General features: G+C 40.4%; 1 long non-coding RNA gene and 1 pseudogene across 1 annotated transcript; both read right to left on the bottom strand.

The window, feature by feature from the left end:
- Positions 1-519: 519 nt before the first annotated feature.
- On the bottom strand, positions 520-12,529 carry LOC120566300 (annotated as a pseudogene).
- A 191-nt stretch (positions 12,530-12,720) lies between these two features.
- Positions 12,721-13,543, bottom strand: LOC120566887. Its single transcript, XR_005640481.1, has 2 exons — positions 13,404-13,543; positions 12,721-12,836 (listed from the first exon to the last, which is right to left on the bottom strand). It is a non-coding gene; the product is annotated as an uncharacterized LOC120566887 (long non-coding RNA).
- Between the last annotated feature and the right edge of the window lie 3,469 nt (positions 13,544-17,012).

Here is a 17,012-nt window from a genome sequence, read left to right as displayed (position 1 = left end):
TTATAGACAAATAAAAAATGTCAATGTTTGTGTGGATACAGTCTCAGGGTAAGAATCTGCATCTCCATCATCTGATTTGTGTACCTTTGACTAACCTGTAAATCATGCTGGCCTGTGGCCCCCATGACTTTTAAGTATTTTATTTGGGTGGGTATGCTCATTAAGCAATGCATTCATCCAATGTTTTTCTCTCCAGAAAATTGATATTGGAAGAGGTCAAATAAGTCACATGAAGGTAGATTTAAGCATTTGTTAGTTTGAGGAAAATCTGATTCATACAAGTTATTAAGGCCATGTAGCCAACCATTTAAATCAAAATTGTAGACTTTTGTTGATAAAGCTTGGTCAGCTGGGTCATATAGTACTACATAATAAAATTGCTTTTACTGGAAAGCCACTTTCCCAGTCTAACACTTATCATTTTGAGGAAAACCATGTAAAGGACAAGAAGCAGGCAGACAGCAATTTAACTGTGACAAGGAAACCATTTATTTTTACAGCACATCTCACATCATATTATATGATTAGAAACAGCTGATCAGGCAGTTTTCTTTATTCAGCTGCCTCTTTACCCTAAAAACACAAATAAAAAAGTATTTCATCAACTTTATTTCAAACAAATCTAACTGAAAGTATATTTCTGTCATAACTTTTTTAAAATTTAATTTAAGTCTTTATTGGTGTGTTTACCTTGCCAGAGTCACGGCTCTTCGCTCTCAACTTGTTGACCTGGGACTCTGCGATGTCAGCACGCTCCTCAGCCTCCTCCAGCTCATGCTGCACCTTCCTGCACTTGGACAGATGAGTGTTGGCCTGCTCCTCCTGAAAAAACATAAAGATTGACATTTTTGAATCTCCTAAAAGACCAAAGGTAATCTTCAATTGAAATAAATCTGCCACAGTATCAAGCTTTCAGTGTTGTGTAAATCTATATATTGCCCTTACCGCGTCCTCGGCCTGCCTCTTGTAGGCCTTGACTTTGAGCTGCAACTTGTCAACTAGATCCTGCAGCCTGGCAACATTTTTCTTGTCCTCCTCAGTCTGTTAAAGTTTATTTAAAGTAAATAAATGTTTTTGTAATAGATAAGTTGATTTGACAACTATCAAAGTGACTGTACCTGATAGGTGAGCTCCTTCACCCTCCTCTCATATTTGCGGACACCCTTAATAGCATCTCCTCCGCGTCTCTGCTCAGCCTCAACCTCTGCCTCCAGTTCACGCACCTTTAATGAACAATAAGGCAATAAGAATAATTTTTTTTTTTATTTCAGATCTGCAAATTCTTTCTTTCATTCTTTCTTTCTTTCTTACCCTGGACTCAAGTTTCTGGAGCTGCTTCTTGCCACCCTTCATGGCCAGGTTCTCAGCCTCATCCAGGCGGTGCTGCAGGTCCTTAACAGTGACCTCCAGGTTCTTCTTCATCCTCTCCAGGTGGGAGCTGGTATCCTGCTCCTTCTTCAGCTCCTCAGCCATCATAGCAGCCTAGAAGAGACAGCATAAAATGTTGATTAGAATAATCTTGAAAATACACATTGGAGTGAAAGTAAGACCAATTAAAATGTAAACCACATCAGTGATGGCCTTCTTGGCCTTCTCCTCTGCATTCCTTGCTTCCTGAACAGTGTCATCCACTTCGCTCTGGACCTGGACCAGGTCAGACTCAAGCTTCTTCTTGGAGTTCAGAAGGCTTGTGTTCTAAAAGGCAAAAAATATGTAGGCACATTAGCCATCACATGTCTGATTTTCACATGTTACTTAAAATGTCATTAGATTTTTGAATTATTGAAGAAATGATTAGGCTTGTTCACCTGAGAATGCAGAAGTCCAACACGCTCACTGGCATCCACCAGCTCCTGCTCAGCAATTTTGCGACTTCTCTCCGTCTGTTCCAAAGCAGCTCTAAGTTCCTCAATTTCAGCTACCATCAGACCGTTTCTGCGATCCACCATAGCAGCTTGTTCCTTGAATTCCTCCTGTGCTCTGACAGCATCATCAAGGTGCAGTTGTGCATCCTAGAGAAAAAATATCAGGACAATATTCACACGAATGCCAAAATGTACCTGCACTGACAAAAGTCTGTGCAACAATTCTGTGTCTAACAATACCTTCAGTTGCGCCTGCACATTCCTCAGCTGCTTCTGGGACTCAGCAGCCTGGCGATTGGAGTGGCTCAGCTGAATCTCCATCTCATTCAGGTCTCCCTCCATCTTCTTCTTGATTCTCAGGGCATCGTTTCTGCTCCTGACCTCAGAATCCAGAGTGCTCTGCATGGAGTCAATCACCCTCTGGCTGTTCCTCTTGATCTGCTCCATCTCCTCATCTTTCTCTGCCAGCTTCCTGTCCACCTCACCCTTAATCTGGTTGAGCTCCAGCTGGACACGCAGGATCTTAGACTCTTCGTGTTCCAGAGTTCCCTGATGATATCAAAGAAATAAATATTAATATCTGCCTTAAAACCTTTTAAAGTATATTTGTCCATGATTTAGATTTTTTTTCAGTAGATGTCCCCAGAAGAAAATGTACCTCAGCCTCTTCAAGAGCCGTCTGGATCTCAGACTTTTCAGTCTCCACCTGCTTCTTGGACTTCTCCAACTCATGGATGCTCTTGCCAGTCTCACCAAGCTGTTCAGTCAGATCTGAGATCTCCTCTGCATAGAGATATACATGTTTTATATTGTTAAGCCTTACAATGTGAAATTTATTCCAACACACGTTGAATACAATGTAAGAAATACATGGGTTGAATACAATGTAACTGTTGCATAATGTAGAACTCACGTTGAAGGTTCTTGTTTTCACGCTTCAAAGTCTCCAGCTGATCCAGAGATTCCTCATAAGAGTTCTTCATCTTGAACAGCTCAGTGCTGAGAGAACGAGTCTCCTTCTGTGCTCCCTCGAGCTCTGCCTGACCCTCCTCGTACTTCTGTTTCCACTCTGCCAACACCTGAATAACACGATTATTTGTTGTAGCAATATGAGGAAAAATAAATATGTCTTTCATTGTTTGTGTGGCTTGGCGACGCAAAGTTAACAAAACTACCTTGTCAAAGTTCCGCTGCTTCTTGTCCAGGTTGGCAGCCAGCCCATTGGCCCTCTCCACATCAATCATGAGGTCCTCCACCTCACTCTGGAGCCTCTGTTTGGTTTTCTCAAGCGAAGCACACTTGGAATTCACTGCCTCAATCTGCTCCTCAGCCTCCTGAAGACGCTGAGCCAGCTTTTTCCTGTTTAAAGAAGGTAAGATTAGTTTCCCACTTAAACTATGAAGTGACCTAAAGTATTAGTGTTGCGTGAGTTCTTGTATTTTGAGTGTTGCATTGTTGTTTGTTTGAAGCCTTAATATTCTTAGAGTAGCGAGTATTTCAAAATAACAGGTTTTGGAAAGGGGGATGGGCAATTTATAATCAGCCTAGTGTTGTTATTAATAGCTAGTTTTTAAAGATCTAGATGAACATATGAAGGCAGAGCTGTACAATGTTTGCTCCAAAGTTGAGTTGTGCTAAAATGATACACTGGCCATTGAATTGTTTGAATGTTACTCACTTGGCTTCCTCAAGCTCCTCAGTGCGCTGGATAGCATCAGTTTCATACTTGGCTCTCCACTGAGCCACCTCACTGTTGGCCTTGGACATTCCACGCTGCAGCTCAGCCTTGGCCTCTTGCTCCTCCTCAAACTGCTCCCTCAGCAGATCACAGTCATGGCGGGCTGATTGCAGTCCATGGGCAAGAGCATTTTTGGCCTGGTGTAAGAAATATGATTGAATTTACAAAATTCCTGAATCCCAAACCAATAATACCAATACACACTTACTTAAATGTTTCTTACCTTAACCTCCTCTTCAACATGTCTTTTCAGCTCCTCAATCTGTTGTGTGAATGCCTGTTTGCCTCTGGTCAGCTGGGAGACAAGAGCTTCTTTCTCTTCAACTTGACGGCTGAACTCACCTTGTGTGAAAGATGCCATGATACATCAGTTTGTGTCACGTTTCTCAATAACATACACAACAGATCATTAACTGACAGCTTGTACCATACCATTTTCTGTCAGGAGACGTGCTCTCTGTGCACTTGTGTCATTGATTTGACGGACATTTTCATCATTCTTGGTCTTCAGTTCGCTGAGTTGGTCCTCTAGAGTACGGCACATCTTTTCAAGATTTCCCTAATGAGTAAATATAGATGAGATCAGTGATCAGATATTATCTATAATATCAAGTAATTTTTTTACTATACTAATTTGGGTAATAAAATAGCATTGTGTACCTTTGCTTTAGCAACATTCTCCATGTTGCTGGAGAGGTCATCAATCTCCATCTTGTATTCACTCTTTTCCTTCTCAAGCTTCTGCTTTACACGCTGGAGGTTGTCGATCTGCTCTCCCAGCTCAGCAACACTGTCAGCCTGCTTCTTGCGAAGAGCAGCAGCAGTGGCTTCGTGCTGCAGAGTGGACTCCTCAAGATCACGACGGAGCTTCTGGAACTCGGCTTCACGCTTCTTGCTCATCTCAATCTGAGAAGCAGTGGCACCACCGGCCTCCTCCAGCCTCTCACTGATCTCCTCAAGTTCCCTGGAGAGGTCAGCTCTCTGCTTCTCAACCTTGGCACGAGCAGCACGCTCAGCCTCAATCTCCTCCTCCAGTTCCTCAATACGAGCCTGTTCAATGTAGATATACCGTAAACTTTAACTTTTAATACACAAAATTGTATTAAAATTAAAACCATGTGTCACCTGGAGCTCCTTGATCTTCTTCTGAAGCTGAGCACCAAGTGACTGCTCATCTTCAACTTTGCTAAGGAGCTGACTGATTTCAAAGTCCTTCCTGTGAGAAGTTTAGATGAAGTACATAGAGTTCATGCAGTTGACCACACAGTTTATAAGAATGATTCTTGTGTACAAATTCAAAAACTGTTACTTTTTAATTTTCTCATCAGACTGCTGCTTCTCATTCTCAAGATCCATGATGGATTCCTGGGCCAGTTTCAGATCACCCTCAAGCTTTCTCTTGGATCTCTCAAGGTCCATACGGAGCTTCTTCTCTTGCTCCAGAGAACCCTCAAGCTGAAAAATACGATTCATTTTTAATCATCAAATTCAAGAATCCTGCTTTGCCAATCCAAGAGACTTTGTAATCTTACATCATCCACTTGCTGCTCAAGCTTGGTCTTGGCCTTGGTCAGAGTGTTGACTTTGTCTTCCTCTGCCTGCAGGTCATCAAGAGTCTGCTGATGAGCCTCCTGAAGGGCTTTCTTTTCCTTGGTCAGCTTAGCAATGCTCTCATCCTGAGAGGACATCTCCTCAGTCAGGTTCTTCACCTAAATGTGCAAGAAACATCTTGTCTTTAAACTGTCATCATTATAATCTTACTTGATATGCTGGACGGATTATTACAGTTTTTCCTCTGTATTATTTTTCAATGTGCAGGTTGGAGAAGAAAAAAAATTAGTGGGGGTGCACTTGTATCTACGCTACCAGCCTGTAAAAGCAATGAAAAACAGCAAAGGGTCAAATGCCTTTCCATTACATTATGTAGTGTCCTTTCTCTCTAAGAACGAGTTCTGTTTCTGTCTTTGGGTGAGAATAAAATGTGTTTACTGCTGTGAGATGGACTGCAGGGTGCACACAATTCTACTCTCATCATGGGAAAGAAAACACAATAATTAATAAATTATTCACTTTCTAAGACCTGCTGTGGCTATTCTATTCCATGGGAATTTAGCGTAGTCAGGAGAAAAAGGCTTTTATCTCTATTTTGTTTATCATTCTGCATTAAGTGAAAATGCTAAAGTGAAAATACTGTTGTGCTTTTTTTGTTTTTTTCATTGAATTGACATTCTCTTTCACTGTTCCAGTCGCCGACCCCCTCAACCTCAGCTCTGCGGGAAATTGGGACTAATGAAAAGTAAAAAAGTAAAATTACGGCTTCACGGTCTCCCTCCAGAATGTATTTTAGCGGAAATATTTTACTATTATATACAAACCTTGTTCTCTGTGGCATGTTTCTCTTTTTCTTACTTTGCGCCAAGGAAGTAAGCTGTCATCATAATCAATTTCCTTCTTGAGCTCAGAGCATTCATCCTCCAGCTTTCTCTTCTTTGCTGTGAGCTCAGCATTGATTTCCTCTTCATCCTCCAGTCTCTCAGCTGTCTCTTTGAGTTTGGCCTCCATCTGAATCTTACTCTTGATAAGTCCCTCACATCTCTCTTCAGCATCATTCAGATTTTCTGATTCCTAGTTAATTTTATAAAGATAAATGTTAGCACATCAACTTTGAAAAACATGAAAAGCACAATTTTCTGTTGATGTGTACTTACAGATGATACTTGCAGCTGCAGATCATTCTTCTCCTGCAGAAGGGACACCATCTTCTCCTCCAGTTCCTTCTTCTTGGCCAGGGCAGCAGCCAAGTCAGTTTTCATTTTTTCATAGTTATCCTTCATATTTGCCAGCTCCTTCTCAGTTTCAGCACTCTTCAGCAGAGGTTTGATCTTGTAGTACACCTTCATCCATGGCCAGTGTTTGACATTCATGAATGAGCGGATATTGTACTGGATGGTATATATGGCTTCCCTGCGGACAAGAAGTAGCTGTTGTAAACAATATTGTTAGTGATTTTTAATACCATGATTGAGAATGAGCTGTTTTCAACATGCCTCCTTTCCATCATCTTCACAAACTCCTTTCTCATGATATAACCACGGGCCAAAGCCTGAGTCATGGTGACCAGAGATGACAGTTTTTCATCTCTCATCTCCTCAAGGACACCCAGCAGACCGGCCTTGAAGAACACCTGATCAAACACAAAATAAAAATGAATGTAGGATGAACTCAGATAATGAATACTTCACACCCTGTAAAACAAAAACAAAAAAAATTTCATCTACCCCACATGGTCCAGGGCTTCTAAGGTGAAGGTGTTTTGATAATGGCCACATGCAGGCTGCTCTGCCTCTATCCTAACAATAAATCACTTTGCACCAAACTCTACAATCACGTACGTAATTTAGAGATATTTTGCTTTATATAATTAACAGAAAAACAAACACACTGCACTGAACAACCTAACCTCTTTGGTCATTAATCTACAGTAAAATAAGAGAGCAAGGTGTTTACCTTTGTGTGTCCGAATTTGTACTCGTCATGCGGAATATCAATTGACCCAAGCAGCTTCTCTGAAGCCTTCTTGTTGTCAATGAACTGGCCCTCGGGGATGACACTGGCATTCAGCACCTTGTACCTTTTTTATGAGAGTTAATTGTCAGTGTGAACATTTTCTTTTAATAGTCTTTATCAAAATTCTATTAAAATATCCATTAATACCTCTGCTTGAAGTCAGCATAAAGGATTCGGCTGGGGAAACCTTTTCTGCAGATTCTGATACCCTCCAGCACACCGTTACACCTGAGCTGGTGGATGACCAGGAAGTTCTCCATCAGACCTGTAAAAAATACATTTCTTAATTACTTCTTTGAATAAATAGTCTTAGTTAGTTAAAGCAGCACAAAATTATGGAAACCATATTAACAAAACAAAACCACTCCTCAAATAATCTCTTGAGATTATGTTCTCTATGTACCTGGAGTCTTTGACTCATTGGGAATCAGGCAGCGCACAAAGTGAGGATGGGTGCTCCTCAAGTTAGTCATCAGCTTCCCCAAGTTCTCCTGTAGATCCAAAATGGTGAGTCTTATGACATGTAATCAATTGTGAGTTAGACAATAAACCAAGCTATATATACATACATATATAAGATAAATTTGCAACATTACCCTAAACTGTGAAGACACAGTCTGCATAGAACCACCCTTCTTCTTGCCTCCCTTCTTGGTAGTATCTGTTGATATTTTTAATTGGACATGTTTCGTTAGGATGACAAATAAAATGTACATTAACACTTGCTACAGTTACTTAAACATATACAGTATAGCCTAAAAACATGTTTCAGTTTACTGTAGTTACTATCATACCCTCAACGATAAGAGGGAAGCAGACAGCCAGCAGTTTCACTGGGGATTTCTGGTACAGCTGACAAGGCCGGGTCATTCAGTGGATCCTTGTTCTTGTCCAGCCAGCCAGCGATATTGTAGTCCACGGTACCAGCGTAGTGCACCAGGGAGAAGTGGGCCTCAATCTTGCCTTTCTTGGGGGGCTTAGGCTTCTCAAATGCTTTGGTTTTTCCAAGATGCTGGTCATACAGCTTGTTCTTGAAGGATGTGTCTGTGGCCTTGGGGAACATGCACTCCTCTTCAAGGATGGAGAAGATGCCCATGGGCTTAAAAAAGTTGGAAGAAGTATGTCATTAAAGGGGAACTATGCATCTTTTTTAGCCTAATTTACCTTAACTGAACAGCTTCGGAGTCATTGGAATGGTTATATGACTTCTTTCGAGTTGAATGGTGGTCTTCTCGCTTACCCCTAGCGCCTGTGAGCGGAAAAACCACCCTTGCAACTTTCGGCCGGCCTCAGCGTCAGGAAGTATCGCGTGATATCAGGTCTCGCAATGTAACAAATAGCTTCATGGCACTGCAAACATACGGCCATTCAGGAACCGGCTAACAAGGTAGCGATGGAGTTTTTCACACTATCGTCATGGCTGAGCCAGTAAAAAAGAAGCAGAAAGGTAGGAAAGCATTGTCGGCGGAACAGAGAAAGAGGAAACGGCAGATTGACCGAGCGAGGAGTCCGATATGAGTAAACATAGGAGCTGCCAAATATCTATTCCGAAGCTGTAGGGGGAGCTCTATAGAGAAACCTGCGAGCAAAAAGCGAAAACAGTGAAGATATGGCCAAAATACGCTCTTTTAGTGATAAATTTATTCAAATTAAGAACAATTATATATAATCACCAAATTATTACCTTTTCAATGAGCTCAATGCAGGCAGCCAAGTCCATGCCAAAGTCAATGAACTCCCAGATAATACCCTCCTTCTTGTACTCCTCTTGCTCCAGGACAAACATGGTGTGGTTGAAAAACTGTTGCAGTTTCTCATTGGTGAAGTTGATGCACAGCTGTTCCAAGGTGTTGAACTGTGAGGGGACAATTAACCAGTATAATCTCTCGCAGGGCAATATGAAAAGTATTCATATATATATATATGAATTGTTGGAAATGAAGCTTACATCAAAGATTTCAAAACCAGCAATGTCCAGGACACCAATGTAGAACTGTCTTGTTTGTTTAGTGTCCAACATCTCGTTAATACGAACGACCATCCACAAGAACATCCTCTCATAGATAGCCTTGGCCAGGGCTGTCACTGAGTTCATCACCTGAATAGAAACAAGGATGTGATTTGACCTTTTTGTAAAAATCATTAGTATTGATTTCTGGTATTTCTTCTAATCTCTTTAATAAAGGCACGAATATGTGTGAGTGAGTCTGTCTGTCCGGTTTTCCGGTTGAATTTGGTGACTTGAATATGTGAAAGATGTTACACACATGTAAACGGACATGACGCTAACAAGATGTTTTTGCCGACAATAGATATTATATAGATATATAAGCCAGGCACCATATGGTGTTCGGCAAAGCCTTTCTTCCTCCTGGCAGCTGCCTCCGCAGACAAACTAACCCAAGGTCTGGTTCCGCATCTACCTGTACCTTGGATGTATAATAAGAATGGCCGGTACCCTGTCGCTGACATTTGCACAGAGCGGATGGGATTATTTGACATAGAGGAATGATTTTACCAAGGAAAGCAGCGTGAACGCAACGATTAATCACTCTAACAAAAACAGCATCCTGTACTTCTCAGCTTTTCTCTAACTGGCAATGTGTTGGCAGTGTTAGAACTAGGCCTAGTCAAAATGTTTTTTATCACCACACAGTACAAGTCCTGCATTCCGATGTCTACTTAAAGTGAAGAGTAAAAGACAGGAATTATCAACAGAATGTACTTACATACTTACAAAATAATGCTGCATAGTGTAATGATGAATAATTTTGTGAGGAAAAATCTTAATCTGCAATGTAACCAGTACCATTTCTCTGTCAGGGAAGCAGTATGTTTTCCTCTGAAGTAGGACACAGTAAGTCAGAACTGCTGTTGAGTTGCCCATTTTTAATTGCTTTGTAAGTTATTTATTGGTACAATGATTTAGGATTGTAACATATCCTATATTTTTCATATCTGAACATCATAATGAATCTATAGCTGTTTGTGGCCCTTTTACCTTGGGCCCACAGGCAATGGTAAAGTTTGCTCTTGACATTTTCCCCCCTGAACCAGTGTATTTGAAAAGTGTTTCTGACCATGAGGAGCCGTGGTTTGGGTATGTGACGCAACTATGTCATGGCAGGTGTATTGCTCAGGAAGCCCAGTGTGAGCATTAAGTTGATTGTATGAGGGATTCTCGAGAAAGCTAAAAGCACCAATATCACAGGCCAAGCAATCCGCCTGAATGGGCACCTCACTAGTGAGGTAATTAATACAAAAGATCTAATAATAAAAAATTACATCTAAAACAGTCCTAGACTTATTCTACATTATGTATTTAGCATTCATTGTGTAAAACTCTTAAAGTAGCAACATAATGAACACTGCCTTTGTATTGTAATTTCCAATAAACCCTTTGCTACATTGATTTAGTAAAACTAACATCACCAATCTGTTTTGTTTTTTTATTGTAGGATATTGGTAATTCATATTTACCTGAGGTACAGTCTGTCCCTTGGTGACATACTCATTTCCGACCTTCACTCTGGGAAAGCACATAGCCTTGAGCATGTCAGCGGAGTTCAGGCCCAGCAAGTAAGCAACCTTGTCAGCCTCTGAAAATAGTTCAGAGATTTCCATCATGATGTAAAACGACACAAGTGTGATTAAGAACCTCATTACTGTTGTTCCCAAGCTATTCACTTTGAGCTGGCATTAAACACTCACCCTCTGTGCCATCAGGCTCAGCCTGTTCCTCACGCTGCTTCTGCTTGAACTTCATGTTACCATGGTGGAGCACAGCACCAGTCAACTTGTAAATGGCCATTTTCTCCTCATGAGTGAAGCCCAGGATATCAATAGCGTTCTGAGTTCAAAATAGTATTACCGAAATATATTCACTTTAGGAAAATGCAATTGCATTTAATGCAAAAAATGTTTTAAATATTTTGAAGTGAAGATCACTCACATCAGTGGCTTCCAGCTCAACTTTGTCATCAATGCTGGCCACAGAGATCTGACCCATGCTACACATGGGGAAGTCATAGGGGTTGGTGGTGATGAGTGCCAAATCTGGAGATCAAAAAGAGTGAAAATGTCAGAACATTTGTTCCATATGAAAAGAGGTTAAACAATGTGCAACACCAATGTGCTTACCAATCAGCTCAGGTATGTGGCCGGTCATCATCTGGAAGAAGATGTGATAACCTCTTTCATCAGAAAGCTGGTATGTCACTCTTGATTTCTCCAGCAGATCTACAAATATTGTTCATAAATCACAGCCTGGCCAATTTTCAATTCCAGTCGTTTGTATGTACTATGAGTATTATTACTTACATGTCTCAATATCAGCACTTGCCAGTTTGCCAGTTGCGCCGAAATGGATTCTGATGAATTTACCCTGTTTGGATCAAAGGATTTTTATTGTCCCTCCACATTGGCAATCTGTAACAAGACCTCTCTCATGGGTAGAAATTGTTGCATACTTACAAAACGAGAAGAGTTGTCATTCCTAATAGTTTTGGCGTTACCATAGGCCTCCAGCAGGGGATTGGCTGCAATAATCTGATCCTCCAGTGACCCCTATAATCCAGGTTTAGAATTACTGTCTAGAAATGACTTAATTTTTTCCCCTGAAAAAATATTCAATAGAGAAATAACCCTGAATTTTAATCATACAGTAACATACCTTTGAGTCGTCCTTCTTCGGTCCACCAACTGCAATTGTTGCAAAGTACTGGATGACACGCTTGGTGTTAACAGTCTTTCCAGCACCAGATTCTCCACTAGGTATAGACACAGATGTATACAATTGGATAAAGATATTTAACTTTGCTAAACAAAGTCTATAAATGTAAATGTAACAAACTCACGTGATCAAGATAGACTGGTTCTCCCTATCTGTTAAAGCAAAAACAAAATATTTAACTATGATTTACAGAAACTTCATATACTGATAAATTGTTCCGGTAATGACTTACCAGTTTGCATGAACTGAAAAGCGTTGTCAGAGACAGAGAAGATGTGGGGTGGAGCCTCCATACGCTTCTTGCCTCTATAGGCACTTACACATTCAGCATCGTACACTGGGAGCCACTTGTAGGGGTTCACAGTGGCACAGAACAACCCAGAGTAGGTCTGAAAGTGATCATAGAGATTCAACAGTTAACTCTATGTTTTCTACAAGTATAGCAATTTGCAATAGTTCTCTTTTCTCATTAGGCAGATTGTCTTACATAGATCATCCATGCTGCATAACGCTCTTTGAGGTTATACAGCACAGAGGCTTCATTGAGATGGGTCATCATGGCCATGTCCTCAATCTTGTCATACTTGGGAGGGTTCATTGGATAGACGTCAGCTTCTTTCACTACCTTTTGCTGGAAATGTGAAAACATTTTTTCACAATGAGAACTGATCATATTGATTCTCCCAGTTGACTCTGACTTTATGATACTAACCTCCTTAGTTTCCAAGGTTTCGACTGTGACTTTGTCACCATCTTTCTTGATGATTTTTCCCTTCAAGTACAGCTCCTTGACATCGGTCACGTAGCAGGCACTCTTGGCATCAAATGGTGCACTTTGAGCCTCAATCCTCTCCCTTTCTGGCTTACGAAGGTAAATGGCAGCTTTGCCATAAATGGCCATCTCCGCGTCCGTACTCATTGTGGCGGCTGATTTCTGTTAGATAATTACAAAGTAAGTGTCATCTTAGAGTTTTTAAGTCCATGTAATTAAACCTTTGTGTTCACTGCTCATTTATATCATGGGTAATGATGTGTATGAGGTCATGGGCATGAGGGAGGTGTGCAAGTGTGCATATTTTATATTTTTTCATGTATTTCTAAGCTGCAAACCTGATTGCTCCAACCAAGTTTAGTTGTGTAAAAATATGCAGTGACATTAAATATTATCTATCTATCTATCTATCTATCTATCTATCTATCTATCTATCTATCTATCTATCTATCTATCTATCTATCTATCTAACTTAAGCAGCACTTAACATTTTGATGTATAGGAAACTTATCCACACTGAAACCATGTCTTTGTATGGTTACAGGTGGGCTTTGACTCACAACGTGACTCAATCCTTTTCAGAATAGGTTATTACTGCTAATAAATACTAACCTATTGTTTGGTTTTGTCAAAATGTGTGGATGAATTACTGCAGACATTCAATAAATGAGACATTTTGCACATGTATTAAATGCTTATAAAAATGATGATATTAAAAGTTGTCCTTACCTGACCTCTCTGTCAACAGTAATCACCGATCCTTCTCAAAAGGTCCGGTTCTTGTTTTTAGAGTAGGTGTCAAAACAAGATGCACTCAAATGTTTCAAATGATCTCAAGCAGAACATAGGCGCAGCCACAAGCAGGAACTCCCAGGTCTTCTCTATCAAACACTGTATCCACAAGTAGCTTTTATATTAAATCATTTTTGATGACACCCCAAAAGTTAAATGTGGTTGATACCAAATTTGGTATCACAGATAGGCAGATATGTATTGTGATTAAATATCCTGTTTCAGGTTTCTGTGGATATGGCCAGGTCTTGATTTAATTTTTGCTTACTCGGCACTATACTTAAAGTCTGTTGTAGGCTCTGGATCACCCCCTTGATTTAACCATTTAAAAACAGTTTAAAAATAGGACTGTCAAGCAATCTAAAGCAAACAAAAAATCTAATTATTACATGCTTCGTGATTTCTCTAAGTTAATCTCATATCAATATAAAAAATCTAAATCAAATCAAATTGATTTTGGTAGATGAGAACTAGTGTGTGACTTGATTGTGTTTTGCTGTCATTTATGGTCATGTTTCTTTCCATTCCTTTGATCTCTTTTCACAAACACACACACACACACACACACACACACACACACACACACACACACACACACACACACACACACACACACAGAGAGAAAGGTCCAGTGACAATTTGGCAGTCTACTAACTTGTTGCACTCATTACTGACGTTTATTTCCCAGCTTGCTGTGTAAATTGAGATAGGTCACATTATGGTCAGTGACCTACATTACAAACGCTACATTGCAACTGTGTCTCAGGCAGTAACAGTTCAACTCTGTCTCCAAAAAAGTGACTAGAGACATAGCAGCTGCCTGATAATACTGGCTCCTCTGCCTGTTTCAGAATCAGAGTCAGTTTGAATGGCCACGTAAATATGAACACGTACAGGGAATTTGCCTCTGGCTTTCTGTTGCTCTCAGTGTACATACACAACAATACACATGGCTAAAAACAACAAAGTTGACAAACAAACATTTGACTAGTATGCACACATACATATGCATACATGTATGTACATACATACATACACATGTTAATTATGCATTTTATTTATATTGTTGGTACTCTTCTTCGCCCTCGTTGTACGTTTACTTTCGGTACCAGCAGCATGATGGAACCTCATGAAGTTATCCTCATTTGACAAACATCCAAATTACATGAAATTTAAATTTTTTGGTCCACACTTGATATAGAGCAACATAATGCATGTTTATTTTTTTTATTTACCAACAGTGTGGCAGCCTTTTTTTTCAAATAATTTTATTGGTGATATAGACAGAGCAAACATGTGCCAACAAATACCATCAAACGATGACTAGGGAAACAAAACAGGTGTCATAGTGGTATAACGATCAGACAGTAACACAAAAGAATTAAGTTGAATTAAAGAGTTATCGGGATTGGGTGGGGAAGGAAGAGAAGGAAAAGGGAGAAGAAAAAATAATGAAAAATAACAATACGGAGGTTCAATTGGTTAAATAAATAAGCCTTTTTGTGCTTTTAGCCATGAAACAGGAAGTAGTTAAGTTAGTTAAGAAGTTACAATACATAGTATCCATCGCCCCGCACTCTGCGCACTATTTGATTATCATGCAAATGCACGGCCATGTCGACTGTCGTACTGGCAAGACGCTGGTCGGTATGGCCGTTCATTTGGCAGGGGTGCGAGGGTCCGTTCATCGCTGCTTGCAGCTTTAATTGTCTTTGCTTTGGTAAAGTAAAGTTACCTCTTGTTTCATGTCTAGTTGCATAATCATGTACAGTATATCTGAACTGAAAGGTAAACTATTATATACAATAGATAGTTTCCTTCTTAGAAGAATATTCCTAAAAAACAAACACATAATGAATAGAGTACTCTATTTCTTACAGATAACCAACCTAAACATTTGTGCATTGTAACATTTGTTCTATATCCACACCTAAGCACTATAGTGTTGGCTCTATTTTGCACCATTTGCAATATAGTTATTTTTTCTTGTGTTGCATTAGACCATACTACTGAACCATAGTCAATATTAGACAATATTAAAGCTTTAGCTACTACTTTGGTTGAGCTTTGTGACAAATATGGTGCACATCTTTTTACAACAGAAACACCACTTCCCATCTTAACAACCATGTTTTGTACATGATAATTTGCTATCTAAAATAACTCCTAGCAGTTTGGTCTCATGGACCTGTTCAACAAATACATCATTTATACAAAGCTTTGACTCAGGTTGATTATGAAGATTATAATGTGAACCGAACATCATGCTTTTCATCTTTGAAACATCAAGAACTAGCTTATTCCTCTTTACCCATTCAACCACTGATTGCAGCTCTTGTGATAGGTTGGTGGTTAACTCATGAAATGTAGGTGAAGACATATGTTGGGGACCAAGAGTTGGTTAAACAGCGTTTTGGCTCAACTTGAGTTGACTGCGAGACAAAGGATCTTGGCCTACATGTAAATTCCAAAACCAGTCTCACGAAACTCATACAAGCCGCCACTTCGCAACATGGAGAAAGTGCATTTAACACGTGTGGACAAGGCAGACTGGTGGTGAGACAAAGAACTGCTTCACACCTATGACCAGGTTGCAGTTTTCTCATTGGTCGTCGGTCCTTGAATGCACCACCCGCCACTAGGAGGTGTGTTTTCTTCGCTTTTCCACCGTGACTCACGTCGCAATAGGAAGCAGTGTTGCCAACTTAGCGACTTTGTCGCTAGATTTAGCGACTTTTCAGACCCCCTTAGCGACTTTTTTTCACAAAAGCGACTAGCGACAAATCTGGCGACTTTAGGTAGAAAAAGTCGCCAGTATTGTCCAGCGAGCACGCAAGGTATTTCTCCCCTGTAGCCGCCAAAACATTCACCTCTCTTCTGTTCTGTGACTGAGGAGCAGAGGAGCAGCCCCCCCTCTGTGTGCTCTCTCCTCATGTGCACATTGTGCAGCAGCACAGTGCCGCGCATTAGAAAGGGGAGAAGGGACAGCGTCGCGGGTGCCGGTGTAGGTAGGAGAGACAGCGGGACGTGAGCGGAGAAAGTCGCCGCTGAGCTGGCCTGGCCCTGGGCAACCCAGCCTTTTTTGAGAATTATTTATCAATCTTTCTCCATCCCATTGTAGAATTTCTTTTTTTCTTTTTCTTTTTTCACTTCAAAGATAGGCTACCTAAGTAATAATTATAAGGTAAAATAAATTCCTGTATTGAATTTGTGATTATTTGGCTAAAGATTTCTATTTTTTTCTATCTACCTTGCTGACACAACCACTAAGCTGTATGCAAATGAGCGTATGACGTCATCTAGCGACTTCTAGCGACTTTTAGGACAGCCAATAGCGACTTTCCTTACTGAGGAGTTGGCAACACTGATAGGAAGCACTCTAGTCCGGACTAGTAAGCTAGAAAACTAGCATCATCTCGCTGGTCGAGTTTCGAGCTGGTACAAACTTTATATCGGCCTGATATACCAAGGGGATCCGAGGGAATACTTTGTCGAAGTATTCCTTCATCTTCAGCGGGCTTAATCAGCCTGGATTGAAGAAAAGGA

The sequence above is a fragment of the Perca fluviatilis genome, chromosome 1, assembly GCF_010015445.1.
Source record: "Perca fluviatilis chromosome 1, GENO_Pfluv_1.0, whole genome shotgun sequence".
In the NCBI taxonomy this organism is placed as follows: Eukaryota; Metazoa; Chordata; class Actinopteri; order Perciformes; family Percidae; genus Perca; species Perca fluviatilis.
The sequence above is the reverse complement of the archived record's forward strand: the minus strand, read 5'-3'. Positions and strand labels throughout refer to the sequence as shown.